We start from the raw sequence: 24,014 nt of genomic DNA on the forward strand, positions 1-24,014 counted from the left end.
GAAGCCTTTTTCTGGCTGGTCAAGTTCATTCTCTTCTTTTCCTGCCTAACTTTGAGATGGGAGTTTCTCTTTTGATAAATGTGTTTGATCCTCATCTAAAGCTACATCAGACCCAGAACAAAATAAAATTAGAAGTTCATCTAAGAGTGACTAGAACTCAAAATCTGGAGGAAATGGTGCCTAAAAATTATCAATTTGGGAAGAAAAACTTACATCGGCACCCTCTCTAATGTTGTTCGGAGTTCAGCCCATCTCGGCTCGACATTACCGTCCGTCTCTGTGTCCCCATCTGGTGCTGCTTGGCAGGGACCAGCGGTCCACTGATCTGGGGACTAAAATGACGCACGAGGCGGAGGCAGCGCTCCTCCTTGTGAGGACGGCGGCACAAGGTAGAGGTGGAGCTCGAGCTGGGAGGTGGTAGGCCGAGGTGGAGCTCGGGACGCGAGGTAGTAGATCGAGGTGGAGCTCGAGGCGCTGCCGTCACGCCCCGCCATCTCCGTCTAGGGCGGAGCTCGGGCAGCCCCTCCTGCTTGCGCCATCGACGCGCTGCTCCTGTTGGCCGGCGGTCGTCGAAGGAGGCGGAGTGGCGCGGTCGCGCGGAGGCTGGAGGTTGAAGATGGAGAAAGGGAGAAGGAGAAGGGCGGGTGGCCAGGGAGGCGGAGTGGCACCAGAACGGCGCAGAAGACCAGCCGGAGCAGGGAGGTGGCGGCTGGGATGGGGGTGCAGGGCAAGAGGAGGAGGCAGACAGAGGCGGCGGCTGCACGCGATGGCTAGGGTTTTTTTTTTCAGGGGACTCTGATTTTGTCTCACCTCACACGTCACACCCATTCATTCATGTCCAATCAGCGAACGAGACGTGATCTCAGAAAAGAAAAGAAAAAACGAACGAGGCGTGGCTTAGACGCGAGGTAATCGACCCAACCGGCGCGCCCGTGGCTGTCGTCGATGCGCTGTGAGACCCCCTATGGGGGGCATCTATTATAGGTTAGACTAGATTTTGATGTGCGCCTTGGCGCACGACCCCGTGAAGTTTATGTTAATATTTCTTTTATATACACATGTAAATATAGATGATAAGCAAGCATTAAATGAAGAGTGAATAATTTTCTGTTCCATTTCTCAACATACGGGGGAGAATTCTGACGAAGAGGAGCAAAAGAACACATCATATCATGTGGATTAAACACACTACAAATTATATGTGTAATTGGAAAATATATTACTCATAGGTATGAAGGCATGGTCGTCAAACAAAGAGACATGAAGGAGTTTGCCAGGCAACTTGACAGGGAGTGGGAGTGGAATGAGTGTTGAAGAAACTATGCAACAACGTATAATATAACTTTCCTCACAAATTAGTCTTCTCCAACAGCATGACTACAGGACGCTAGTACTTAGGGCATGGGGGCTGCCCCTTGGGAGTGGAATGAGTGTTGAAGAAACTATGCAACAACGTATAATATAACTTTCCTCACAAATTAGTCTTCTCCAACAGCATGACTACAGGACGCTAGTACTTAGGGCATGGGGGCTGCCCCTTGGACAATATCCCGTGGAGTATGTACGTGGTAAAATGATAATTAGTCTTCACAGGTTTTACAAAACGTGGCGAACCACAGTAAATATAGAAAAACATTTATATACAACCAGGGAATCATAACAAAACAAATATTATATCAAGAAAGGAAGGAATACAAAAATCATCATCCATATAGGCCGTAGGGTGCGTCTTGGCGCGCTATCCAGAGAAACTTGTGCCGATACACATAATGATGATAAAACTTAGAATGAACTTACGATGAAGTACATAAAGTTATAAACATAGTAGGAGATGCTTGTTTTAGGGCAGGCTTTGGTGCCCGTTCCCGACTTCACACTTGTAACAATTTAGAAATCCCTATATTAATCATATACGAAAATCTACTATAAATAAGAGATGAGTGTAGAAGATATAACATTACGGCGGCTCTTCATAAAATAGTGAAGACAAATAATCATAAAAGTTAGTGAACACACTCAGCAATCATAAAATAGTTTGGTTCTAAAGACAAATAATCATTGCATAAATGATATCTCTCAAGAACTCCAAGAGGATTTAACTAATGTTCTCTATTTCAAAGTATATGGTGATGCCCCTGATAATCTCTTTTATCTGACAGCTTTGCCAATGTAGCATGCAACCTCAATATTGACAGAGAAGATAATTGAATCAACAAAGGAGCAAAGAATGCAACCTAACAATCATAGATGAAGTCAGAAGATATGTACCTCGCTTGCTTGTAGACAGTGTGAAGCATCTGATTTTCTATTTGAGTTCATGCTTCATCGAAAGAACTGCAAAGCTAACAAATATTTGAGTAAAATCTCACAGGAATATTATTGAATCAACAAAGGAGCGGGGAATGCAACCTAACAATTATTGATGAAGTAGGAAGAGATGTACCCCGTAAGCTTGTAGATAATGTGAAGCATCTGATTTTCTATCTGAGTTCATGCTTCACAGAAAGAACTGCGCCAACGAATATTTGAGTAAAATCTCACAGGAATACAAATTCTACTGTAGTTTTTGGACAGATACAATTTTCACAGTAAAATCTCAAGAGTTAATGCTTCATAGAGAAACCAAGCCAAAACCATTTTGACAAAATTCTACTGCAGTTTTAGGATATGTACAAAGAACACAAATCTACAACGATGGAATAAACAGACAGTTTTGATCTCAATCAAAAATCAAGCTAATGCGAGAGCTACTTATTTAGATGAACCAGATCCAGAGAATTTATGTGTTTATTCATAGATACGCAACTAAGAACCTCTCTACAAAGAAGCAACCGACGTGGAAGGGAAAACTAAAATTATCCTCCACCTGAGCTTGATTGATGCACAACTTGATCCTGATAGCAAGCCCTCACCTCCCTTTTGACTTGTTGCTGCCTCGATGACAACTATAATTATCCTCCAACATCCCTAATCCTATTAGAACATAAACTGTACAAAAGTGGTCAGAAATGTTTCTAGTACCAAACTGCAATACATAGAGGCTAGCATATAGATCGGAACAGCTCGTAAATGAAGAAAGAAAAAATAAGTGAAATTATAATTAGGTCGGAACATGTAGGAATATCCATAGCTTTGAAGGGTCATATATGAACATAACCATTCATTCTAATTCTTTTTATTCCCCTGCAAAAGAAAATAGGACAAAGAAGTTTCTCAGAGGGGATCTCCATAAACTGTAGAATGCAAAACTTGTACAAAATAGCAATTGTTATTCACGAATCGTAATGATTGAATTACTGAATTGTAATTCATGCTATTGACCAAACTGAAACTTTCATATAGGTACGCTCTCATCTACTGTCTATACCTGACCATACTGTAATATGAACTTCAGAAATATAAGTTAGAAACAATAGTAACAAAACATTGTATTTGTCAAACTAAAGATACCCATTTGTAGTTCAAGAAAAGTAGCATCTTACATATGCACTGCAAGAATTTTGCAAGTAGAAGTTTCAGGCTTACATATGCACTGCCCTAATGTACATGCTCTTAGCAAAAAGACATGCATCAGAATTTTGTCCGATTTCAATCAAAGATCCAAATAGAGCACATCTTTTCGGAAATTCAATTTGGCTCCCGGGTGCGTATGCTCCCTCTACCAACAAAACATATTTTGAAGTGTGGAAAAATTTTGATAAAAAATTCTACATGTACATCTCAATAATATATGTGTATGCGTCAAGTTTCACGAAAAAATAATATTTTTTGTGGCCTATGTAAAAAAGAGAAAACTTATCCTGTGAAAAGCATTGTTTTCAAGACTCGAATTTTGTCTTTTTTACACACGTCACATGATAAGTTCATTTTTTTTATGAAACGACTTTGTGAGCGCGTAGCACGTGAAGATGTACGTGCGAATTTTTTGTTTCAATTTTTTTAAAATTTAAAATATATGTAAGATGCATTTCAAAATATACGGAGCATATGCTCCCATGTTCCAAAACACCACTCCCCACATCTTTTTAGCAAAGATAGATAGCAACATTAGAACTATATAGATCCTCATAATTAATCATCACTGGGAAATAATTCTTAAGGATACAATACAATGCAATACTCGCGTAAATAATTTTCCAATTAGTAAACAATAGCTATACGGATTCTTGCACAACCTGGATAAATGCAGGGCAATGCTCATTAATTGGTGCCCCATCATTGCCTTGCGGTACTTCGCCCGCTGGCTCATAACTTCCTTCTATACTATGTAGAATGCAATATTCAGTAATAGATGATAGAAGATGTGGCCGTTACCACAAAAGGCCACTATATAGGTATATATAAGTGCTAACCAGAACTTAAATTTGTTAACTAAACAACCCAGTTATGATGATGTGTCTCTGCTCAACCAAAATTCAGAAGACTGAAACAAAATATAAGATTGGAATTTTGTCAAACACCCCATAGGAGCCAAACATCTGTGTCATACATGAGTCCAACATGAGCATGCTCTGATATTCCGGTTCTAGACTACAGGAAAATCAGGGAACTGATTATCTTCCCTGAAGTCTGACTTTGAGCGATAGGGATATGTATCTACTGTCTGGAGCATCTCTGAGCAGTAGGGATAACAAATAAAGAGCTATGCAAAAAGGTACATAGTATTATTACTTTTATAGATATTCGGATATATAACCAATTATTCAAGTATTGGCTCAGTAAATCCACAAAAACATAAGCTACTCTAGTTCCATCTCTGGGGTTAGATAAAAACCAAACTGAAAGTGTGAGATAAATATTTTCTGCACTACATTGGGGCATCCGTTTCGTCGGCCTGTGCCCCACTGCGCCGAGGAAAATTGCCTACATAGCTTGTATCATTATGGTAGCTGGTATGGTCATAAAATTCAATCTAACATCTTAGTTATAGCTTATAGCCATGCAGAAAAGAACATTACTTTGTGTACATCAATGGAATGCCTAGAAGAAGGTTACCAACAGAAGGTTGTTTTAACCAAGATGAGCCACAATTATCAAAATTCCGTTGGTTGCAGTTGGTCCATTATTCAGATCTACTTCTGGCCTTGAAAAAAATTGCAGTATTGACTTAACATTTCAGTCAGAAAATCTTTGCTAGATGAGATTCTGCGAAAGTGGAATAGTGCAACTTCTACATACAAATTGCAATATACCACACTGGGAGAAAAAAAATAAGTAAATCAGAAAAGGTGTTGAATTGCATGTTGAAGTGTGAAAAAATTGGAAACAAAAGAGATGCAAAAATAGATTGGAGAAAAATGGGATAAGGAAACCTGAAAAGACTATTGAAAGGTAGGGGTCAGGACGATGGCTCTGAACAGAACGTCCCCTTGTGGCATGATTATATATCTGCAAGCTGCAGAAGAACAAACATTTACTCGACATGAGCGCGTATAAGGAATATTGCGCCGACTTTCAACAGGAATAATATCAATAATATATTGTAGGTATATTTTTTTGCAGGATAATTTCACATATAATAGTTTCATCATGTGATTAACTAAAGTCATGGCATGTACAAATTAAGGAGGGGACACAAAGAGGAGGCTGATTAATTCATAATACCAATTTTTTTGTCATTCACCATGCTCAAACAATTTGTTGAACTGTCACCATCAAATTTTGATTTCACTGAAGTCATTATGTGTCTTCTGCTATATAAATTCATGCAAGCACACAAGAAAGAGCATATTGCCTACTTACTTTTGGAGACATATATTGGAAGAGATGGAGTGTATAAGTCAATGTAGTTGCTTAGTTCATGATGCCAAGCCTCATCTTCAACACCGCCCGCTGATATCCCTGATTTTTGACATAGTAAAGAAACAAATTTAAGCAAAGTTAAGGGGAAAAGAAGGTAGCATGCAAGCAGAATAACTCATTTGACTTTCACATCAAAGTCAAGCAGATCGCTGCACATGGATACTGTCACAACAACAACCTAAAACGCTATGATCAGGGAGCAGGATGAAGCGTCCACCCTCAAATACAAGAGGTAAAATCAAATATGCATTTCTTTATATACTACACACCACCAACAAAATTATACCAAACAACTCATAGTGGCTGAACTAAAATTATTTCTTCTCTCTCTCTTGACTCTTACCTTCTCTTTCTTTGACATGAACATATCACCAACCACGTTTTCCTGGATTTTTCTTGTATATTTCATCAATGGAAATCTGCCTAGATTTTCACCGAGCACCTTGTAGGCATAGATCAAAAGAATCTGCAAAGCAAAAAAAATTAAAGAAATTTGGGGATCAAACACATTGAAAGAGAGATCAGGAGAGCAAGAGGAGTGAGTACCTGCAAGGACACAAAGGGGACCGGAGATGGAGGAAGCGCAGCTCTCCCTCATCTTCTCCTCTTGCTCCAGTCCATATTTCTCCACCCTCTGGAGGAGGCGAAGTCCAGCTGCAAAAGGGAAGGAAATTGCATTGTGTGCGTGAGAGAGGGAGCTCTGGAGAGAGAAGAGAGCAGACCTGGGATACCTGCCATTTCCCCGCATGTGCTCCTCCTTGCCACCATCGGCGGTAGGACCATGGCAAGTGATTGTTCCAAACAACCATTGGTCAACCTGCAAAAATATTACAACAATTTGTACGGTAAATTTTTATGTAGAAAAATACAGGAGAAATACAGAACAATGGAGATTGGAGACAAAAGGTTGCTATTGTCAATCCAAACATCACTCAACTGGACATCAGTGCTTGGCCATGTTGCCAGTTAGGAGTCCTATTGCCATTACAATAAAAAAGATCATTAGGCTGAAAATTTAATGACCACCTGATCTATGTATAACATGCTTATAGAATTATTCTATGCTGGCAAGCTGCACTAATCATGTGACCCGATTTTTGTTTTTCTTTGGCTTCAAGATACACATACATGCGTGCACATGTAGAAGGAGTGCATATATAGTCTAACTTCGAAATAATGTGATACACTCTATCCATGAGAAAAATGTTACAAGCAGAAGAAATCATCTGAATTAACTTGGGCTAACTGGCAGACCAAGATACTGAACAAACGTGCACATGAACATAGAAAGTACTTCCTACAGCTACCTAGAAGTCCATGGCAGGCAAACTGAAGAGGGGAAAGAGGAAGGTAAGAAACATAACCAGATTGACCATCATAGCTGAGAAGCCTGAGAGAGTCCAAGAAATTTGAAGCTCACCTAAACCAATGTGACGAATCATGTGGTGTTCAACTAATATGCAGACCGCCGCACCACCGGCAACGGAACATAAAACATGGCCGGCCGGCCGGCGGAGGCGGCAAGGTCGAACAGCCGGTGGTGTTTTTTCAGATTCTTCCTAAATATGTCTACAATGGCAACAATAAAGAACTGGACATTAGTATCTAAGAAAGAATTCCATGTATTTGTTTAGATAAAAGTAAAATCTAATACGATTGTTGATTGAAAAGCAAAATATACACGATTGTTGGTTGAACAAATGACCTAGACTAAAACTTGGCATGCATTAAGGCTTGCTTCTTTTCATTATTTATTTCAACTCGTATTAGAGACTACAAAGATATGAATGAAATCTCACCATATGACTGTGGTATTCAGTTACACTGTTGTCCTTCTTTCCATGAATTAAGAAGCCAGAGGACTCACACAAACACCTCAGATCAGTGCGGCTATGCGGGATTAATCAGTTAATAGATGCAGGACCCAAACAATTTTAGGAAATGAACAACCACAACCCACACAATCCAAAAGGAAACGAACCTGAAGAATGTGTGAATCAACACAAAAACAAGAGGACCACATCCAATAGGAGAGAATCCATGACCAAAATAAAAAAACATTTGCTAGAGCGGAGGGGAAACCTGGCAGATCCGAACTGAACGGAGTTCTTTGCGGCTTTCGGAGGTAAATCGCTGGTGTCCACGTCATCTTCCTGCAACCTCCTCTTTTTCCCAACAGGCATGGAGGTGGAGAGATTGTCCAGAGGAAAGCTGAACCTCGCTGGCCGCCGCTCGATGTAGAGGGGCCAGGGGATGCGTCATCAGACTGTGGAGGAGAATGACTGGCTAGCCAAGAGGATCAGAAAGTGGGTGACCTTGCCTGCTCGTGGTTCTGGAGGACGAGGACGACCAGTCTCAAGCAAGAGAATGATGGAGAGGGATTCAGCCGCGGTATCCACGCGGAGTAGCTCGAGCTTCAACACCAGCGGCCCCATGGAGGGCTTCCTCCTCCGTCTTCTCGCCTGCTGTCTGGACAGAGAAGACCACGATGGCACGCAGGACGGGGAGGAGGTGGAGCTCGACGGCCGGACGGCTGCGTGGAGGAGGCGACCCACGGAGAGAGCAGGGACAGGGGGTCATGGCGACGGCGGGAGGCGGCGCTCGCGCCCAAGGCCAGCCCCATGAAGATGAAGGGGATTGGGAGGGGAGAGGGAGCGACGGGATTGGAGAGGAAGCGGGCGACGAGATTGGGGGCTGGCGGCTAGGGTTTCCACTGCGTGCGTTGCTCCTTTTGTACCGCACGGCGAAAGAAATGGAGGGCCAAGGTCGCTTTGAGGAACCATCCGACGGCTCACATGCTCTAATCGCTGTGAGGCCCCCTATGGGGGGCATCATATACAGCGTTAGATGAGTGCAGAACATGTCGGATGCGATCATACCAGCACTAAAGCACCGGATCCCATCAGAACTCCGAAGTTAAGCGTGCTTGGGCGAGAGTAGTACTAGGATGGGTGACCTCCTGGGAAGTCCTCGTGTTGCATCCCTCCTTTTTGCGTCACGCGGCAACATTCATGGTGAAGTTAGGGCGATATTTTTTTGCGGGCACTCGTGCTCGGCTATAGGTGATGGGAAACGGCGGTGGGGATGGGAAAGCGGGATGTGCATGGTACAAAATAGGGGAGAGAAGGAGCGGGAGGGGCAAGCATAAGGGAAAATGAGTGCAGAACATGTCGGATGCGATCATACCAGCACTAAAGCACCGGATCCCATCGAACTCCGAAGTTAAGCGTGCTTGGGCGAGAGTAGTACTAGGATGGGTGACCTCCTGGGAAGTCCTCGTGTTGCATCCCTCCTTTTTGCGTCACGCGGCAACATTCATGGTGAAGTTAGGGCGATATTTTTTTGCGGGCACTCGTGCTCGGCTATAGGTGATGGGAAACGGCGGTGGGGATGGGAAAGCGGGATGTGCATGGTACAAAATAGGGGAGAGAAGGAGCGGGAGGGGCAAGCATAAGGGAAAATGAGTGCGGAACATGTCGGATGCGATCATACCAAGCACTAAAGCACCGGATCCCATCGAACTCCGAAGTTAAGCGTGCTTGGGCGAGAGTAGTACTAGGATGGGTGACCTCCTGGGAAGTCCTCGTGTTGCATCCCTCCTTTTGCGTCACGCGGCAACATTCATGGTGAAGTTAGGGCGATATTTTTTGCGGGCACTCGTGCTCGGCTATAGGTGATGGGAAACGGCGGTGGGGATGGGAAAGCGGGATGTGCATGGTACAAAATAGGGGAGAGAAGGAGCGGGAGGGGCAAGCATAAGGGAAAATGAGTGCGAGAACATGTCGGATGCGATCATACCAGCACTAAAGCACCGGATCCCATCGAACTCCGAGTTAAGCGTGCTTGGGCGAGAGTAGTACTAGGATGGGTGACCTCCGGGAAGTCCTCGTGTTGCATCCCTCCTTTTTGCGTCACGCGGCAACATTCATGGTGAAGTTAGGGCGATATTTTTTTGCGGGCACTCGTGCTCGGCTATAGGTGATGGGAAACGGCGGTGGGGATGGGAAAGCGGGATGTGCATGGTACAAAATAGGGGAGAGAAGGAGCGGGAGGGGCAAGCATAAGGGAAAATGAGTGCGGAACATGTCGGATGCGATCATACCAGCACTAAAGCACCGGATCCCATCGGAACTCCGAAGTTAAGCGTGCTTGGGCGAGAGTAGTACTAGGATGGGTGACCTCCTGGGAAGTCCTCGTGTTGCATCCCTCCTTTTTGCGTCACGCGGCAACATTCATGGTGAAGTTAGGGCGATATTTTTTGCGGGCACTCGTGCTCGGCTATAGGTGATGGGAAACGGCGGTGGGGATGGGAAAGCGGGATGTGCATGGTACAAAATAGGGGAGAGAAGGAGCGGGAGGGGCAAGCATAAGGGAAAATGAGTGCGGAACATGTCGGATGCGATCATACCAGCACTAAAGCACCGGATCCCATCGGAACTCCGAAGTTAAGCGTGCTTGGGCGAGAGTAGTACTAGGATGGGTGACCTCCGCGGAAGTCCGCGTGTTGCATCCCTCCTTTTTGCGTCACGCGGCAACATTCATGGTGAAGTTAGGGCGATATTTTTTGCGGGCACTCGTGCTCGGCTATAGGTGATGGGAAACGGCGGTGGGGATGGGAAAGCGGGATGTGCATGGTACAAAATAGGGGAGAGAAGGAGCGGGAGGGGCAAGCATAAGGGAAAATGAGTGCGAGAACATGTCGGATGCGATCATACCAGCGACTAAAGCACCGGATCCCATCGGAACTCCGAAGTTAAGCGTGCTTGGGCGAGAGTAGTACTAGGATGGGTGACCTCCTGGGAAGTCCTCGTGTTGCATCCCTCCTTTTTGCGTCACGCGGCAACATTCATGGTGAAGTTAGGGCGATATTTTTTTGCGGGCACTCGTGCTCGGCTATAGGTGATGGGAAACGGCGGTGGGGATGGGAAAGCGGGATGTGCATGGTACAAAATAGGGGAGAGAAGGAGCGGGAGGGGCAAGCATAAGGGAAAATGAGTGCGGAACATGTCGGATGCGATCATACCAGGCACTAAAGCACCGGATCCCATCGGAACTCCGAAGTTAAGCGTGCTTGGGCGAGAGTAGTACTAGGATGGGTGACCTCCTGGGAAGTCCTCGTGTTGCATCCCTCCTTTTTGCGTCACGCGGCAACATTCATGGTGAAGTTAGGGCGATATTTTTTTGCGGGCACTCGTGCTCGGCTATAGGTGATGGGAAACGGCGGTGGGGATGGGAAAGCGGGATGTGCATGGTACAAAATAGGGGAGAGAAGGAGCGGGAGGGGCAAGCATAAGGGAAAATGAGTGCGGAACATGTCGGATGCGATCATACCGAGCACTAAAGCACCGGATCCCATCGAACTCCGAAGTTAAGCGTGCTTGGGCGAGAGTAGTACTAGGATGGGTGACCTCCTGGGAAGTCCTCGTGTTGCATCCCTCCTTTTGCGTCACGCGGCAACATTCATGGTGAAGTTAGGGCGATATTTTTTTGCGGGCACTCGTGCTCGGCTATAGGTGATGGGAAACGGCGGTGGGGATGGGAAAGCGGGATGTGCATGGTACAAAATAGGGGAGAGAAGGAGCGGGAGGGGCAAGCATAAGGGAAAATGAGTGCAGAACATGTCGGATGCGATCATACCGAGCACTAAAGCACCGGATCCCATCGAACTCCGAAGTTAAGCGTGCTTGGGCGAGAGTAGTACTAGGATGGGTGACCTCTTGGGAAGTCCTCGTGTTGCATCCCTCCTTTTTGCGTCACGCGGCAACATTCATGGTGAAGTTAGGGCGATATTTTTTTGCGGGCACTCGTGCTCGGCTATAGGTGATGGGAAACGGCGGTGGGGATGGGAAAGCGGGATGTGCATGGTACAAAATAGGGGAGAGAAGGAGCGGGAGGGGCAAGCATAAGGGAAAATGAGTGCGGAACATGTCGGATGCGATCATACCAAGCACTAAAGCACCGGATCCCATCGAACTCCGAAGTTAAGCGTGCTTGGGCGAGAGTAGTACTAGGATGGGTGACCTCCCGGGAAGTCCTCGTGTTGCATCCCTCCTTTTTGCGTCACGCGGCAACATTCATGGTGAAGTTAGGGCGATATTTTTTTGCGGGCACTCGTGCTCGGCTATAGGTGATGGGAAACGGCGGTGGGGATGGGAAAGCGGGATGTGCATGGTACAAAATAGGGGAGAGAAGGAGCGGGAGGGGCAAGCATAAGGGAAAATGAGTGCCAGAACATGTCGGATGCGATCATACCAGCACTAAAGCACCGGATCCCATCGGAACTCCGAAGTTAAGCGTGCTTGGGCGAGAGTAGTACTAGGATGGGTGACCTCCCGGGAAGTCCTCGTGTTGCATCCCTCCTTTTTGCGTCACGCGGCAACATTCATGGTGAAGTTAGGGCGATATTTTTTTGCGGGCACTCGTGCTCGGCTATAGGTGATGGGAAACGGCGGTGGGGATGGGAAAGCGGGATGTGCATGGTACAAAATAGGGGAGAGAAGGAGCGGGAGGGGCAAGCATAAGGGAAAATGAGTGCGGAACATGTCGGATGCGATCATACCAAGCACTAAAGCACCGGATCCCATCGAACTCCGAAGTTAAGCGTGCTTGGGCGAGAGTAGTACTAGGATGGGTGACCTCCTGGGAAGTCCTCGTGTTGCATCCCTCCTTTTGCGTCACGCGGCAACATTCATGGTGAAGTTAGGGCGATATTTTTTGCGGGCACTCGTGCTCGGCTATAGGTGATGGGAAACGGCGGTGGGGATGGGAAAGCGGGATGTGCATGGTACAAAATAGGGGAGAGAAGGAGCGGGAGGGGCAAGCATAAGGGAAAATGAGTGCGAGAACATGTCGTGATGCGATCATACCAAGCACTAAAGCACCGGATCCCATCGGAACTCCGAAGTTAAGCGTGCTTGGGCGAGAGTAGTACTAGGATGGGTGACCTCCGGGAAGTCCTCGTGTTGCATCCCTCCTTTTTGCGTCACGCGGCAACATTCATGGTGAAGTTAGGGCGATATTTTTTTGCGGGCACTCGTGCTCGGCTATAGGTGATGGGAAACGGCGGTGGGGATGGGAAAGCGGGATGTGCATGGTACAAAATAGGGGAGAGAAGGAGCGGGAGGGGCAAGCATAAGGGAAAATGAGTGCGGAACATGTCGGATGCGATCATACCAAGCACTAAAGCACCGGATCCCATCGAACTCCGAAGTTAAGCGTGCTTGGGCGAGAGTAGTACTAGGATGGGTGACCTCCGGGAAGTCCTCGTGTTGCATCCCTCCTTTTTGCGTCACGCGGCAACATTCATGGTGAAGTTAGGGCGATATTTTACCGGATCCCATCAGAACTCCGAAGTTAAGCGTGCTTGGGCGAGAGTAGTACTAGGATGGGTGACCTCCTGGGAAGTCCTCGTGTTGCATCCCTCCTTTTTGTGTCACGCGGCAACATTCATGGTGAAGTTAGGGCGATATTTTTTTGCGGGCACTCGTGCTCGGCTATAGGTGATGGGAAACGGCGGTGGGGATGGGAAAGCGGGATGTGCATGGTACAAAATAGGGGAGAGAAGGAGCGGGAGGGGCAAGCATAAGGGAAAATGAGTGCAGAACATGTCGGATGCGATCATACCAGCACTAAAGCACCGGATCCCATCAGAACTCCGAAGTTAAGCGTGCTTGGGCGAGAGTAGTACTAGGATGGGTGACCTCCTGGGAAGTCCTCGTGTTGCATCCCTCATTTTTGCGTCACGCGGCAACATTCATGGTGAAGTTAGGGCGATATTTTTTTGCGGGCACTCGTGCTCGGCTATAGGTGATGGGAAACGGCGGTGGGGATGGGAAAGCGGGATGTGCATGGTACAAAATAGGGGAGAGAAGGAGCGGGAGGGGCAAGCATAAGGGAAAATGAGTGCAGAACATGTCGGATGCGATCATACCGAGCACTAAAGCACCGGATCCCATCGAACTCCGAAGTTAAGCGTGCTTGGGCGAGAGTAGTACTAGGATGGGTGACCTCCTGGGAAGTCCTCGTGTTGCATCCCTCCTTTTGCGTCACGCGGCAACATTCATGGTGAAGTTAGGGCGATATTTTTTGCGGGCACTCGTGCTCGGCTATAGGTGATGGGAAATGGCGGTGGGGATGGGAAAGCGGGATGTGCATGGTACAAAATAGGGGAGAGAAGGAGCGGGAGGGGCAAGCATAAGGGAAAATGAGTGCAGAACATGTCGGATGCGATCATACCAGCACTAAAGCACCGGATCCCATCAGAACTCCGAAGTTAAGCGTGCTTGGGCGAGAGTAGTACTAGGATGGGTGACCTCCTGGGAAGTCCTCGTGTTGCATCCCTACTTTTTGCGTCACGCGGCAACATTCATGGTGAAGTTAGGGCGATATTTTTTTGCGGGCACTCGTGCTCGGCTATAGGTGATGGGAAACGGCGGTGGGGTGGGAAAGCGGGATGTGCATGGTACAAAATAGGGGAGAGAAGGAGCGGGAGGGGCAAGCATAAGGGAAAATGAGTGCAGAACATGTCGGATGCGATCATACCAGCACTAAAGCACCGGATCCCATCAGAACTCCGAAGTTAAGCGTGCTTTGGCGAGAGTAGTACTAGGATGGGTGACCATCTGGGAAGTCCTCGTGTTGCATCCCTCCTTTTTGCGTCACGCGGCAACATTCATGGTGAAGTTAGGGCGATATTTTTTTGCGGGCACTCGTGCTCGGCTATAGGTGATGGGAAACGGCGGTGGGGATGGGAAAGCGGGATGTGCATGGTACAAAATAGGGGAGAGAAGGAGCGGGAGGGGCAAGCATAAGGGAAAATGAGTGCGGAACATGTCGGATGCGATCATACCAGCACTAAAGCACCGGATCCCATCGAACTCCGAAGTTAAGCGTGCTTGGGCGAGAGTAGTACTAGGATGGGTGACCTCCTGGGAAGTCCTCGTGTTGCATCCCTCCTTTTGCGTCACACGGCAACATTCATGGTGAAGTTAGGGCGATATTTTTTTGCGGGCACTCGTGCTCGGCTATAGGTGATGGGAAACGGCGGTGGGTATGGGAAAGCGGGATGTGCATGGTACAAAATAGGGGAGAGAAGGAGCGGGAGGGGCAAGCATAAGGGAAAATGAGTGCAGAACATGTCGGATGCGATCATACCAAGCACTAAAGCCCCGGATCCCATCGAACTCCGAAGTTAAGCGTGCTTGGGCGAGAGTAGTACTAGGATGGGTGACCTCCTGGGAAGTCCTCGTGTTGCATCCCTCCTTTTTGCGTCACGCGGCAACATTCATGGTGAAGTTAGGGCGATATTTTTTTGCGGGCACTCGTGCTCGGCTATAGGTGATGGGAAACGGCGGTGGGGATGGGAAAGCGGGATGTGCATGGTACAAAATAGGGGAGAGAAGGAGCGGGAGGGGCAAGCATAAGGGAAAATGAGTGCGGAACATGTCGTATGCGATCATACCAGCACTAAAGCACCGGATCCCATCCGTGCTTGGGCGAGAGTAGTACTAGGATGGGTGACCTCCTGGGAAGTCCTCGTGTTGCATCCCTCCTTTTTGCGTCACGCGGCAACATTCATGGTGAAGTTAGGGCGATATTTTTTTGCGGGCACTCGTGCTCGGCTATAGGTGATGGGAAACGGCGGTGGGGATGGGAAAGCGGGATGTGCATGGTACAAAATAGGGGAGAGAAGGAGCGGGAGGGGCAAGCATAAGGGAAAATGAGTGCGAGAACATGTCGGATGCGATCATACCAGCACTAAAGCACCGGATCCCATCGAACTCCGAAGTTAAGCGTGCTTGGGCGAGAGTAGTACTAGGATGGGTGACCTCTGGGAAGTCCTCGTGTTGCATCCCTCCTTTTTGCGTCACGCGGCAACATTCATGGTGAAGTTAGGGCGATATTTTTTGCGGGCACTCATGCTCGGCTATAGGTGATGGGAAACGGCGGTGGGGATGGGAAAGCGGGATGTGCATGGTACAAAATAGGGGAGAGAAGGAGCGGGAGGGGCAAGCATAAGGGAAAATGAGTGCGAGAACATGTCGGATGCGATCATACCAGCACTAAAGCACCGGATCCCATCCGAACTCCGAAGTTAAGCGTGCTTGGGCGAGAGTAGTACTAGGATGGGTGACCTCCTGGGAAGTCCTCGTGTTGCATCCCTCCTTTTTGCGTCACGCGGCAACATTCATGGTGAAGTTAGGGCGATATTTTTTTGCGGGCACTCGTGCTCGGCTATAGGTGATGGGAAACGGCGGTGGGGATGGGAAAGCGGGATGTGCATGGTACAAAATAGGGGAGAGAAGGAGCGGGAGGGGCAAGCATAAGGGAAAATGAGTGCGGAACATGTCGGATGCGATCATACCAGCACTAAAGCACCGGATCCCATCGGAACTCCGAAGTTAAGCGTGCTTGGGCGAGAGTAGTACTAGGATGGGTGACCTCCTGGGAAGTCCTCGTGTTGCATCCCTCCTTTTTGCGTCACGCGGCAACATTCATGGTGAAGTTAGGGCGATATTTTACCGGATCCCATCAGAACTCCGAAGTTAAGCGTGCTTGGGCGAGAGTAGTACTAGGATGGGTGACCTCCTGGGAAGTCCTCGTGTTGCATCCCTCCTTTTTGCGTCACGCGGCAACATTCATGGTGAAGTTAGGGCGATATTTTTTTGCGGGCACTCGTGCTCGGCTATAGGTGATGGGAAACGGCGGTGGGGATGGGAAAGCGGGATGTGCATGGTACAAAATAGGGGAGAGAAGGAGCGGGAGGGGCAAGCATAAGGGAAAATGAGTGCAGAACATGTCGTATGCGATCATACCAGCACTAAAGCACCGGATCCCATCAGAACTCCGAAGTTAAGCGTGCTTGGTCGAGAGTAGTACTATGATGGGTGACCTCCTGGGAAGTCCTCGTGTTGCATCCCTCATTTTTGCGTCACGCGGCAACATTCATGGTGAAGTTAGGGCGATATTTTTTTGCGGGCACTCGTGCTCGGCTATAGGTGATGGGAAACGGCGGTGGGGATGGGAAAGCGGGATGTGCATGGTACAAAATAGGGGAGAGAAGGAGCGGGAGGGGCAAGCATAAGGGAAAATGAGTGCGGAACATGTCGGATGCGATCATACCAGCACTAAAGCACCGGATCCCATCGAACTCCGAAGTTAAGCGTGCTTGGGCGAGAGTAGTACTAGGATGGGTGACCTCCGGGAAGTCCTCGTGTTGCATCCCTCCTTTTTGCGTCACGCGGCAACATTCATGGTGAAGTTAGGGCGATATTTTTTTGCGGGCACTCGTGCTCGGCTATAGGTGATGGGAAACGGCGGTGGGGATGGGAAAGCGGGATGTGCATGGTACAAAATAGGGGAGAGAAGGAGCGGGAGGGGCAAGCATAAGGGAAAACTAGATTTTGATGTGCGCCTTGGCGCACGATCCCGTAAGACTCATTGTAGGAGGGAAAATGATAATACATCTTCTTAGGTTTTACAAAATATAGCGAATCACACTAAATTACAAATAGAAAACCATTCATTTATATACCACCAGTTGATTCTCCCAAGAGCAAACTAATGGTTGTTGACTATGCCAAGAGGAACAAAAATAAGTGAACACCAAAATCAACATCAACATGTCCAAGCATGGTCTTTAAAACTCATGGCACAAAAGACATAGAAAAATAAGCCAATTACATATTATCCGACAGACACACCGACTCAATAAGAGGATCTACAGAGCTAACAACGACAAACACGAGACACGGTCATCCGAACTAAGAACCCGCAAGAACAACATCATACCACGCAAGGTTCCTATAGGCATGCATTCCCTAGTAGTTTTAGTCACGAACCACGAACCCATACAAACCCTGCAATAAGGGCACAACTTGCATGGTTGATTCCTCGTACGGAAATCGCGAACCAAACAACACAATTTGACCAAAAAAGAACCGGGTGGGCGGCGCGATCCCGTGGGATTTGAACCAATCTACGACATGTATAATAGCAGTGAAAATTATCTTAGGTAATGGGGATGCATTTTACAAGATTTAGAAAATAAATACATCAAGATGAAATTATAACTGAACACATGAAATCAGAACGGAGCAGCATACACTTACATACAATGAGGGATATACATAATAACTATTATGCAAGAGTAGATTGGTAGAAAAGAGAAGACAATTAGTAAAGTGTAGCATGTACACCGAGAATGTATTAAACGCAATTACTGAAACCAGCGGGAAATTGACAAAGATAACGGTAAGTATATACACATGGTTTTGAGATAACAGTAGGTATATACACACAAGGTAGTACTCAGGTTCACAACAGAGGTGTTCATCACTTCCTGCATAGTCTACTATGGAACTACAAACATAAATGACACGATGAGGACTAAGTTCTCTACCTACAACAAGGTAGCAATCTCAATCTAGGTAACGATGATAACACCTCATAATCTATGTTGAAGTCGAAGACGTGGATCTCACTTTGAGAATGGTTGGCCTCAAAGTCAAGGAGGATGGAATTATGCTTTCCAAGCTATCTTTGTGCTCATATATAGGGTGTGACGGCGGAAGACGGGAAGAGACGTCATCCCTTGTAGCCATGATGACCAGTTGTTGCGTAACTGCCATCATTATTGATGTGTCAAGAAATAGGATCACTTTGAAACTGGCAATTCTTCAACAATCTAGATTAATGTATATAATCTACCCTAAGGATAAGTTTGGTAGCCAACTAACAACAATTGCATGTCCCCTCTCAACTGACTATACTTGGATATTTGAACTTCTGAAGCAAAATTTAGTAACAACAATAGCAGAATAGTGGTAGGGAAAGCCTCAAACATAAGAAAATGTTGAACAACAAATAACACAATAAGAGACCCTCTTTCATGAATATCAAGAGAGCAACTATTTAGCCAAAAGTAATTAAGTGTAGACACCGAGTAAGCTCACAATATACTTCCATGAGCCGAACAATCAAGTCAAGAAGGAAAAATTAAGCACGGGTGTGTAAATAGAGAGAGTGATTGTGAAGCAATAGTTATGGTGTAAAAGGGAACATTGATATATTCAGCTCTATATTGTCAGACTAAAGATATCCATACGTAGATCGAGAAAAGGAGATAGCCGATTTCCAAAGTCTAGTAATCATACGATCTGATTTGCTGAGAAGGAAATGTCCTCTTTCCATTTTTCTGGAAAGTCATACAATATAAACAATATCTGAGTTTTGAATGGATTTAACTCCAAGGCAATTCATGAACTATTCTTTGTTTTGTATGGCTTTAACTCCTACGCGATTCATGAAATAATTTCCCATACTTAATCCATAAGACCAAAAATGAATACAAACGGGTCCTTCTCTTAATTATAGCCAATGATACATTTCCTATATCATGTCATGAGTAAATAAAAAAATAAATACATCAAGTAAAAAAACTAAATATTATTTCAATATGCACCTATAAAGTTGAATACCTTTCATAAGATCATCAACCTCATTCCATATTGCAGCTTGTAATTTTCACCCTTGATTCCTGAATCACTTAACACTATATCTGAAGTAAAAAAATATAACTTTCTAGTGACAACACCAACAGAAATACAGTGCCATATTCAATCTGAAGCAGACAGTAGCCCAGATTCTGTTAGGAATCAAAATCTATATGAAGAAAATATACGCTAACTATCTCTTACTAATGTGTACAACACCAACAACAACAAAAAACACAATAGCATATTTTTGAAGGGAATGCAGCATAGATTTAGTTCCTAAGTCTAGTTAGGAATGAAAAGCGCTTTAAAAAGAAGAATACTTGGTCATGGTGCACTTACTGTAGTTACTTTGCTAAATTATAAAGCACATTAAAAAAATGGGGGCCTAAGCAAACCCCCCCCACACACACACACACACACACACTTCATATGGTTGATAGACACATTAAAAGATAAAAACTATCTTGCTATCACAATATAAAAGATGTGTATACATAGGTGCTGAGCAGTTATAAATCCAGAGTCAGCATTCCTATAAAAAAAAGCTAAGAAGAATTGGCCAATAAACAGGAAAAATATTGGCTGATCAACCCATACCAATATGTCCCCAGAAGCAAGGAGCATCCTGCTTATGGGTTGACAGACACATTACAAAATATAAGCTATCTTGCTATCATGATATAAAAGATGCATATACATAGATGCTCAGCAGTTATAAATCCAGAGTCACCATTCCTATAAAAAAACCTGAGAAGAATTGGCCAATAAGCAGGAAAAATATTGGAGTATTGGTTTAAGAACATATTGGATACCGCCAAGTTATCCATAAGAGGCAAAATTTCTATGCGCACCAGCAATCCCAAAATACATTTTGTGCGATAGGAGAAGGAACTCTTAAATTTTCCATCTGAAACAACTATTATCTAAGAAAATGGAACAACACAATAATTTTATTTCAGAAAATTGGAACTTGAGGCTCATCTCTGATTTGATGGCAATTGATGGCAATTTCTTTTCTCGTCAAAATAAAAATACAGAAGAAATTGAGAGGATAAAATTCAATATGGCACCAACCATTCAGTAGCTAGCACTTTACAATTAAAATATGGCAGAATAATATATTATACTTTTCCAGTATTGAACTAATTAGAGTTGCCAGTACTATGCAGCAAGGGATTCGCTATTTTTTCGATGCAAAAGAAGCCATATTTTGGGAGTGGCTTGCTGCGCAAGCCCCGCACAGCGCAAATGATAAACAGTCAGCGAGTAAGTAGACACGGAGATTGTATGAAAGTATATTACACCTAGCAGTAGCATTGTAAGAAACGTGTCTTGCAGATAGACACTACTCAGACAAATGGTCTACACAATCTCACCTCGATAAAAGTTCCCAATGGTTCTCAATTAGCACCTGATACAAAAAAAAAGGCATGCAATTAAAGACAATGTAAGTTAAGGGGTAAGAAGCGTCTTTCAAATCTCCATAAAAAATCCAAGTAACACCATCCATTGTTTTTTGTTCAGATAAACTGCGAGCCTTTCACATGTAATAGAACAAAGCCTTGAGCCCAGCGTAGAAACCTCATAGGCAAGTGAAAACGAAGTATATCATCTAAAGTAGATAGAGACGTTGGATACTCACTTGCAGCTGATCTGTGGCACTGAACTTACAGACCATTAAACATTAAATTTTGGGCTGAAACTGCATGACAACCTTTCAGGCAAAATATCTAAGCCCCGACGACAACGCAAGTTACATACTTACAACCTATCTATTAACACAGACATTCAGCTGTTATTTCACCCTTGACAAATACAAACCTTTCAAATATAATTAACTACTAATTACATACTTATGAACTACTCACTTCTTAGGTTAGTTCGGGGAATGACTTCTTCAGCTTACTAATACTATCAGCTCATAGAGCTTTCATGCCAATAAAACTTCAAAATAACTATGATATTATAGAGATAAACATTTTTAACAGTTTAAAAATAATGCACACCAGAGTAAATAACCTTGCTTTACAGCCCATTTTCCTGATACAAGATACATCTCAATTTAAAATGTCAAGCACACAAGAATCTAAGAGTAAAAGAGTAAGATCTACATCAGCTTTTGCAGGATGAAGTAAATAGAATAGCTAATATACGTACAGCTAGAACATATGTAAAATAGTAGAAACCATTCCAAGTCCTCACAAAGTCAAAAGAAATGTGTGTAACTTAAGTTGTACCTTAGCATTCAATTTTAACCATAGATGATGAATTCTATCCATGGATAAAACACTAACCTTGTATTTAAAAGATTATGGTCAAGATAAATAAGTTTAGTGGTACCTAAGTAGGTATGCTACTTCTGAAAATAGTTATTCGGTGTACGATTATTAGTGATCATGAAGTAATGGAATTCCTTTCATTTCTCCTCTTGGCTTATTTATACAGGAATGCATGCAATGGAATTATAACAAAAGACAACACAGAAGCTTTATACAATTTTAGGACAGTGTGCACTGTAGTTAGTAAATTCAGAGATATGCATAGGTTACAGTCTGCTATAACAAAATATCCCGAACCTGATCATATGGCTCTGTTTTAGCTCTTGCCTACATTCCTAGATTAGACAAGGAAGTGTGAATTTCCCATTTACTTGCCAAACGATACCACGACAGTTTTCAAGTTTCCGAATACGACACTGTATTTTTCAGAGATCTGCAGGTAAACTGTTACAGTCTGCAACTACTCGCATGTACACCAGCGATCATATATATACTAACAAGAAGTGAATTTGTCGGAAGATACAAGACGGTTCTCATGTCGCAAAACACATATCTCTACAGAACAATACGTAATATACAATGTGATTTTTGCCCATGGTACAATCAGCTTAGTTAAAAAGGAATGAAACTTAACTTGGCTTATGGTACGCAGATTCTTATATGCTATGATCTAGAATGAACACATAAATGCTAACCAAATCGTTTCCTTCCTCACTTAACCAGTATTATCGTCCAATTACTAAGCTCCTAACTTCCTTTCCATTTCTGATTAAACATTACATTAGTTTGATATATGTCATGTTTGTGATGGCACTGAAATCTGATGTCTATGTATCTGCACATGCATATTTATGTACACGGGATGCCACCTCTAAATCAGGCAACACAGAAGAACTTGGCGCATGCATATTTTATACACGGGATGCCAACTCTATGTATCTGCACATGCATATTTTATATTCTCACAACCATGTATCAGATCAACACAAAAGAAAGCCAAAAAACATATTATTGGCGCAAGTGTAAGGTTCTACCTGATTGGTTGAGGATTTGGACGCCTAAGCTCCGGATAATTTCTCATCGCCGGCGTCAGCTTGGATGATGGGTGCTGACAGGCTCAGCATGCTCCACCGACAGGATGACGCTGCAACACCAGGCAACACGCCTCCTGATGCTCAAGACATCAGCCCTTGCCTTGTTTTGGTTGCCGCTTCCCATGCCATGTCATGCCGCTGATGATATCCACTCTCAAAGGGATCAGTGGTTCCCTTCCAAGTAATCTCTCGGTTTTAGTCTGCGGTTATGGCAGTGGCGGAGACATTGACGATCTGACTTCCCTATAGCTTCAACCTGTCAATTGGAGAGCAAACAGAGCTAGAATTCAAATACCTACAACCAGGGAGAATATCTGAAATTATAAATTATGCAAGTACATAGCCAAAGAGGGGACGCATCATACAAATTGTAAACTTCTTTGATGAGAGAATACCAAATAAAGTATTCAACATAATCTACCCGACCAATGACAGGTTAAATCCAAGCTTGCCATTATATAAGAAATCTGCAGATGTTTCCAGATCTGTACCTCACGCTAAGTTTCAACAGAAAACCACCACCAAAATTGGTTCTTCTATTTATTTTCTTCATCTTAACAACGAAAGATAGAAAGAAGAAATAAATACAGACATGTGCTTCTTCCACGTTAAAATCTGCACAAACAAAAACAACAAGATCTGGGGAATCAATATGGCAAATTACAGCGTACTAATAATATGGCAAATTACAGCGTACTAATATGTTATGCCAGAGAGCGAGTTGCCAAACAAATAAAAAGAAAGAAGTGAACGTCAAGTACATCATTTTAAGATATCTGCATGATCTGGATTGGCTCACGTTCACGCCATATATGGAAGTGGAAGAGAGGAAAAACAAAGAAAAAAGAAGGGGTACCTGCGAATGCCTTGCACACTCTGACATCCAACTCTGGAGGTAATCTCAAAGGCACCACCACATTTCCTGCAATATCAAGTGAAACAATATTAATCTATCGTTGTAGTATGAAATTTGGTCTAAAATTGCAGACGCAATAACATTGCGCCAGCAATAATTTGGTCTCAAGTGCTGCAATAACAAAATCCTCCAAATAAACCAAAAGAATAAAAACTGAATCATCATTGTGTGAATGTTCAGAAGCCTTTTTCTGGCTGGTCAAGTTCATTCTCTTCTTTTCCTGCCTAACTTTGAGATGGGAGTTTCTCTTTTGATAAATGTGTTTGATCCTCATCTAAAGCTACATCAGACCCAGAACAAAATAAAATTAGAAGTTCATCTAAGAGTGACTAGAACTCAAAATCTGGAGGAAATGGTGCCTAAAAATTATCAATTTGGGAAGAAAAACTTACATCGGCACCCTCTCTAATGTTGTTCGGAGTTCAGC

General features: G+C 44.5%; 3 long non-coding RNA genes, 26 other non-coding genes and 3 pseudogenes across 29 annotated transcripts; 29 read left to right on the plus strand and 3 right to left on the minus strand.

Moving 5' to 3' along the window:
• Nucleotides 1-5,236: 5,236 nt before the first annotated feature.
• LOC124670014 lies at nucleotides 5,237-6,263 on the minus strand. Its single transcript, XR_006992369.1, has 3 exons — nucleotides 6,146-6,263; nucleotides 5,743-5,841; nucleotides 5,237-5,395 (listed from the first exon to the last, which is right to left on the minus strand). It is a non-coding gene; the product is annotated as an uncharacterized LOC124670014 (long non-coding RNA).
• A 2,404-nt stretch (nucleotides 6,264-8,667) lies between these two features.
• Nucleotides 8,668-8,786, plus strand: LOC124679706. The gene has a single exon (XR_006995172.1). It is a non-coding gene; the product is annotated as a 5S ribosomal RNA (ribosomal RNA).
• A 188-nt stretch (nucleotides 8,787-8,974) lies between these two features.
• LOC124679619 lies at nucleotides 8,975-9,092 on the plus strand. The gene has a single exon (XR_006995090.1). It is a non-coding gene; the product is annotated as a 5S ribosomal RNA (ribosomal RNA).
• A 188-nt stretch (nucleotides 9,093-9,280) lies between these two features.
• LOC124679705 lies at nucleotides 9,281-9,399 on the plus strand. The gene has a single exon (XR_006995171.1). It is a non-coding gene; the product is annotated as a 5S ribosomal RNA (ribosomal RNA).
• Nucleotides 9,400-9,586: 187 nt separating this feature from the next.
• Nucleotides 9,587-9,702, plus strand: LOC124679772. Its single transcript, XR_006995233.1, has one exon. It is a non-coding gene; the product is annotated as a 5S ribosomal RNA (ribosomal RNA).
• Nucleotides 9,703-9,890: 188 nt separating this feature from the next.
• LOC124679534 lies at nucleotides 9,891-10,009 on the plus strand. The gene has a single exon (XR_006995011.1). It is a non-coding gene; the product is annotated as a 5S ribosomal RNA (ribosomal RNA).
• Nucleotides 10,010-10,196: 187 nt separating this feature from the next.
• Nucleotides 10,197-10,315, plus strand: LOC124679678. The gene has a single exon (XR_006995146.1). It is a non-coding gene; the product is annotated as a 5S ribosomal RNA (ribosomal RNA).
• Nucleotides 10,316-10,503: 188 nt separating this feature from the next.
• Nucleotides 10,504-10,623, plus strand: LOC124679679. The gene has a single exon (XR_006995147.1). It is a non-coding gene; the product is annotated as a 5S ribosomal RNA (ribosomal RNA).
• A 188-nt stretch (nucleotides 10,624-10,811) lies between these two features.
• Nucleotides 10,812-10,931, plus strand: LOC124679632. The gene has a single exon (XR_006995103.1). It is a non-coding gene; the product is annotated as a 5S ribosomal RNA (ribosomal RNA).
• Nucleotides 10,932-11,119: 188 nt separating this feature from the next.
• Nucleotides 11,120-11,238, plus strand: LOC124679708. The gene has a single exon (XR_006995174.1). It is a non-coding gene; the product is annotated as a 5S ribosomal RNA (ribosomal RNA).
• A 187-nt stretch (nucleotides 11,239-11,425) lies between these two features.
• Nucleotides 11,426-11,544, plus strand: LOC124679713. Its single transcript, XR_006995178.1, has one exon. It is a non-coding gene; the product is annotated as a 5S ribosomal RNA (ribosomal RNA).
• Nucleotides 11,545-11,732: 188 nt separating this feature from the next.
• On the plus strand, nucleotides 11,733-11,851 carry LOC124679719. Its single transcript, XR_006995184.1, has one exon. It is a non-coding gene; the product is annotated as a 5S ribosomal RNA (ribosomal RNA).
• Nucleotides 11,852-12,040: 189 nt separating this feature from the next.
• Nucleotides 12,041-12,159, plus strand: LOC124679568. The gene has a single exon (XR_006995043.1). It is a non-coding gene; the product is annotated as a 5S ribosomal RNA (ribosomal RNA).
• A 188-nt stretch (nucleotides 12,160-12,347) lies between these two features.
• On the plus strand, nucleotides 12,348-12,466 carry LOC124679707. The gene has a single exon (XR_006995173.1). It is a non-coding gene; the product is annotated as a 5S ribosomal RNA (ribosomal RNA).
• A 188-nt stretch (nucleotides 12,467-12,654) lies between these two features.
• On the plus strand, nucleotides 12,655-12,773 carry LOC124679750. The gene has a single exon (XR_006995213.1). It is a non-coding gene; the product is annotated as a 5S ribosomal RNA (ribosomal RNA).
• Nucleotides 12,774-12,961: 188 nt separating this feature from the next.
• Nucleotides 12,962-13,079, plus strand: LOC124679761. Its single transcript, XR_006995223.1, has one exon. It is a non-coding gene; the product is annotated as a 5S ribosomal RNA (ribosomal RNA).
• Nucleotides 13,080-13,107: 28 nt separating this feature from the next.
• Nucleotides 13,108-13,223, plus strand: LOC124679815 (annotated as a pseudogene).
• Nucleotides 13,224-13,411: 188 nt separating this feature from the next.
• LOC124679718 lies at nucleotides 13,412-13,530 on the plus strand. Its single transcript, XR_006995183.1, has one exon. It is a non-coding gene; the product is annotated as a 5S ribosomal RNA (ribosomal RNA).
• Nucleotides 13,531-13,718: 188 nt separating this feature from the next.
• LOC124679709 lies at nucleotides 13,719-13,837 on the plus strand. The gene has a single exon (XR_006995175.1). It is a non-coding gene; the product is annotated as a 5S ribosomal RNA (ribosomal RNA).
• Nucleotides 13,838-14,023: 186 nt separating this feature from the next.
• LOC124679730 lies at nucleotides 14,024-14,142 on the plus strand. Its single transcript, XR_006995194.1, has one exon. It is a non-coding gene; the product is annotated as a 5S ribosomal RNA (ribosomal RNA).
• A 187-nt stretch (nucleotides 14,143-14,329) lies between these two features.
• Nucleotides 14,330-14,448, plus strand: LOC124679626. Its single transcript, XR_006995098.1, has one exon. It is a non-coding gene; the product is annotated as a 5S ribosomal RNA (ribosomal RNA).
• A 188-nt stretch (nucleotides 14,449-14,636) lies between these two features.
• Nucleotides 14,637-14,754, plus strand: LOC124679620. The gene has a single exon (XR_006995091.1). It is a non-coding gene; the product is annotated as a 5S ribosomal RNA (ribosomal RNA).
• Nucleotides 14,755-14,941: 187 nt separating this feature from the next.
• LOC124679736 lies at nucleotides 14,942-15,060 on the plus strand. Its single transcript, XR_006995200.1, has one exon. It is a non-coding gene; the product is annotated as a 5S ribosomal RNA (ribosomal RNA).
• Nucleotides 15,061-15,248: 188 nt separating this feature from the next.
• On the plus strand, nucleotides 15,249-15,350 carry LOC124679820 (annotated as a pseudogene).
• Nucleotides 15,351-15,539: 189 nt separating this feature from the next.
• LOC124679717 lies at nucleotides 15,540-15,656 on the plus strand. The gene has a single exon (XR_006995182.1). It is a non-coding gene; the product is annotated as a 5S ribosomal RNA (ribosomal RNA).
• Nucleotides 15,657-15,844: 188 nt separating this feature from the next.
• Nucleotides 15,845-15,963, plus strand: LOC124679652. The gene has a single exon (XR_006995122.1). It is a non-coding gene; the product is annotated as a 5S ribosomal RNA (ribosomal RNA).
• A 188-nt stretch (nucleotides 15,964-16,151) lies between these two features.
• LOC124679535 lies at nucleotides 16,152-16,270 on the plus strand. Its single transcript, XR_006995012.1, has one exon. It is a non-coding gene; the product is annotated as a 5S ribosomal RNA (ribosomal RNA).
• A 28-nt stretch (nucleotides 16,271-16,298) lies between these two features.
• LOC124679816 lies at nucleotides 16,299-16,414 on the plus strand (annotated as a pseudogene).
• Nucleotides 16,415-16,602: 188 nt separating this feature from the next.
• Nucleotides 16,603-16,721, plus strand: LOC124679625. The gene has a single exon (XR_006995097.1). It is a non-coding gene; the product is annotated as a 5S ribosomal RNA (ribosomal RNA).
• Nucleotides 16,722-16,909: 188 nt separating this feature from the next.
• Nucleotides 16,910-17,026, plus strand: LOC124679722. The gene has a single exon (XR_006995187.1). It is a non-coding gene; the product is annotated as a 5S ribosomal RNA (ribosomal RNA).
• Nucleotides 17,027-18,039: 1,013 nt separating this feature from the next.
• LOC124677791 lies at nucleotides 18,040-19,661 on the minus strand. Its single transcript, XR_006994231.1, has 2 exons — nucleotides 19,281-19,661; nucleotides 18,040-18,424 (listed from the first exon to the last, which is right to left on the minus strand). It is a non-coding gene; the product is annotated as an uncharacterized LOC124677791 (long non-coding RNA).
• A 114-nt stretch (nucleotides 19,662-19,775) lies between these two features.
• LOC124677790 lies at nucleotides 19,776-24,014 on the minus strand. Its single transcript, XR_006994230.1, has 5 exons — nucleotides 23,980-24,014; nucleotides 23,528-23,593; nucleotides 23,163-23,286; nucleotides 22,612-22,927; nucleotides 19,776-20,709 (listed from the first exon to the last, which is right to left on the minus strand). It is a non-coding gene; the product is annotated as an uncharacterized LOC124677790 (long non-coding RNA).

This window comes from Lolium rigidum, chromosome 7 (genome assembly GCF_022539505.1).
Source record: "Lolium rigidum isolate FL_2022 chromosome 7, APGP_CSIRO_Lrig_0.1, whole genome shotgun sequence".
NCBI classification, from domain to species: domain Eukaryota; kingdom Viridiplantae; phylum Streptophyta; class Magnoliopsida; order Poales; family Poaceae; genus Lolium; species Lolium rigidum.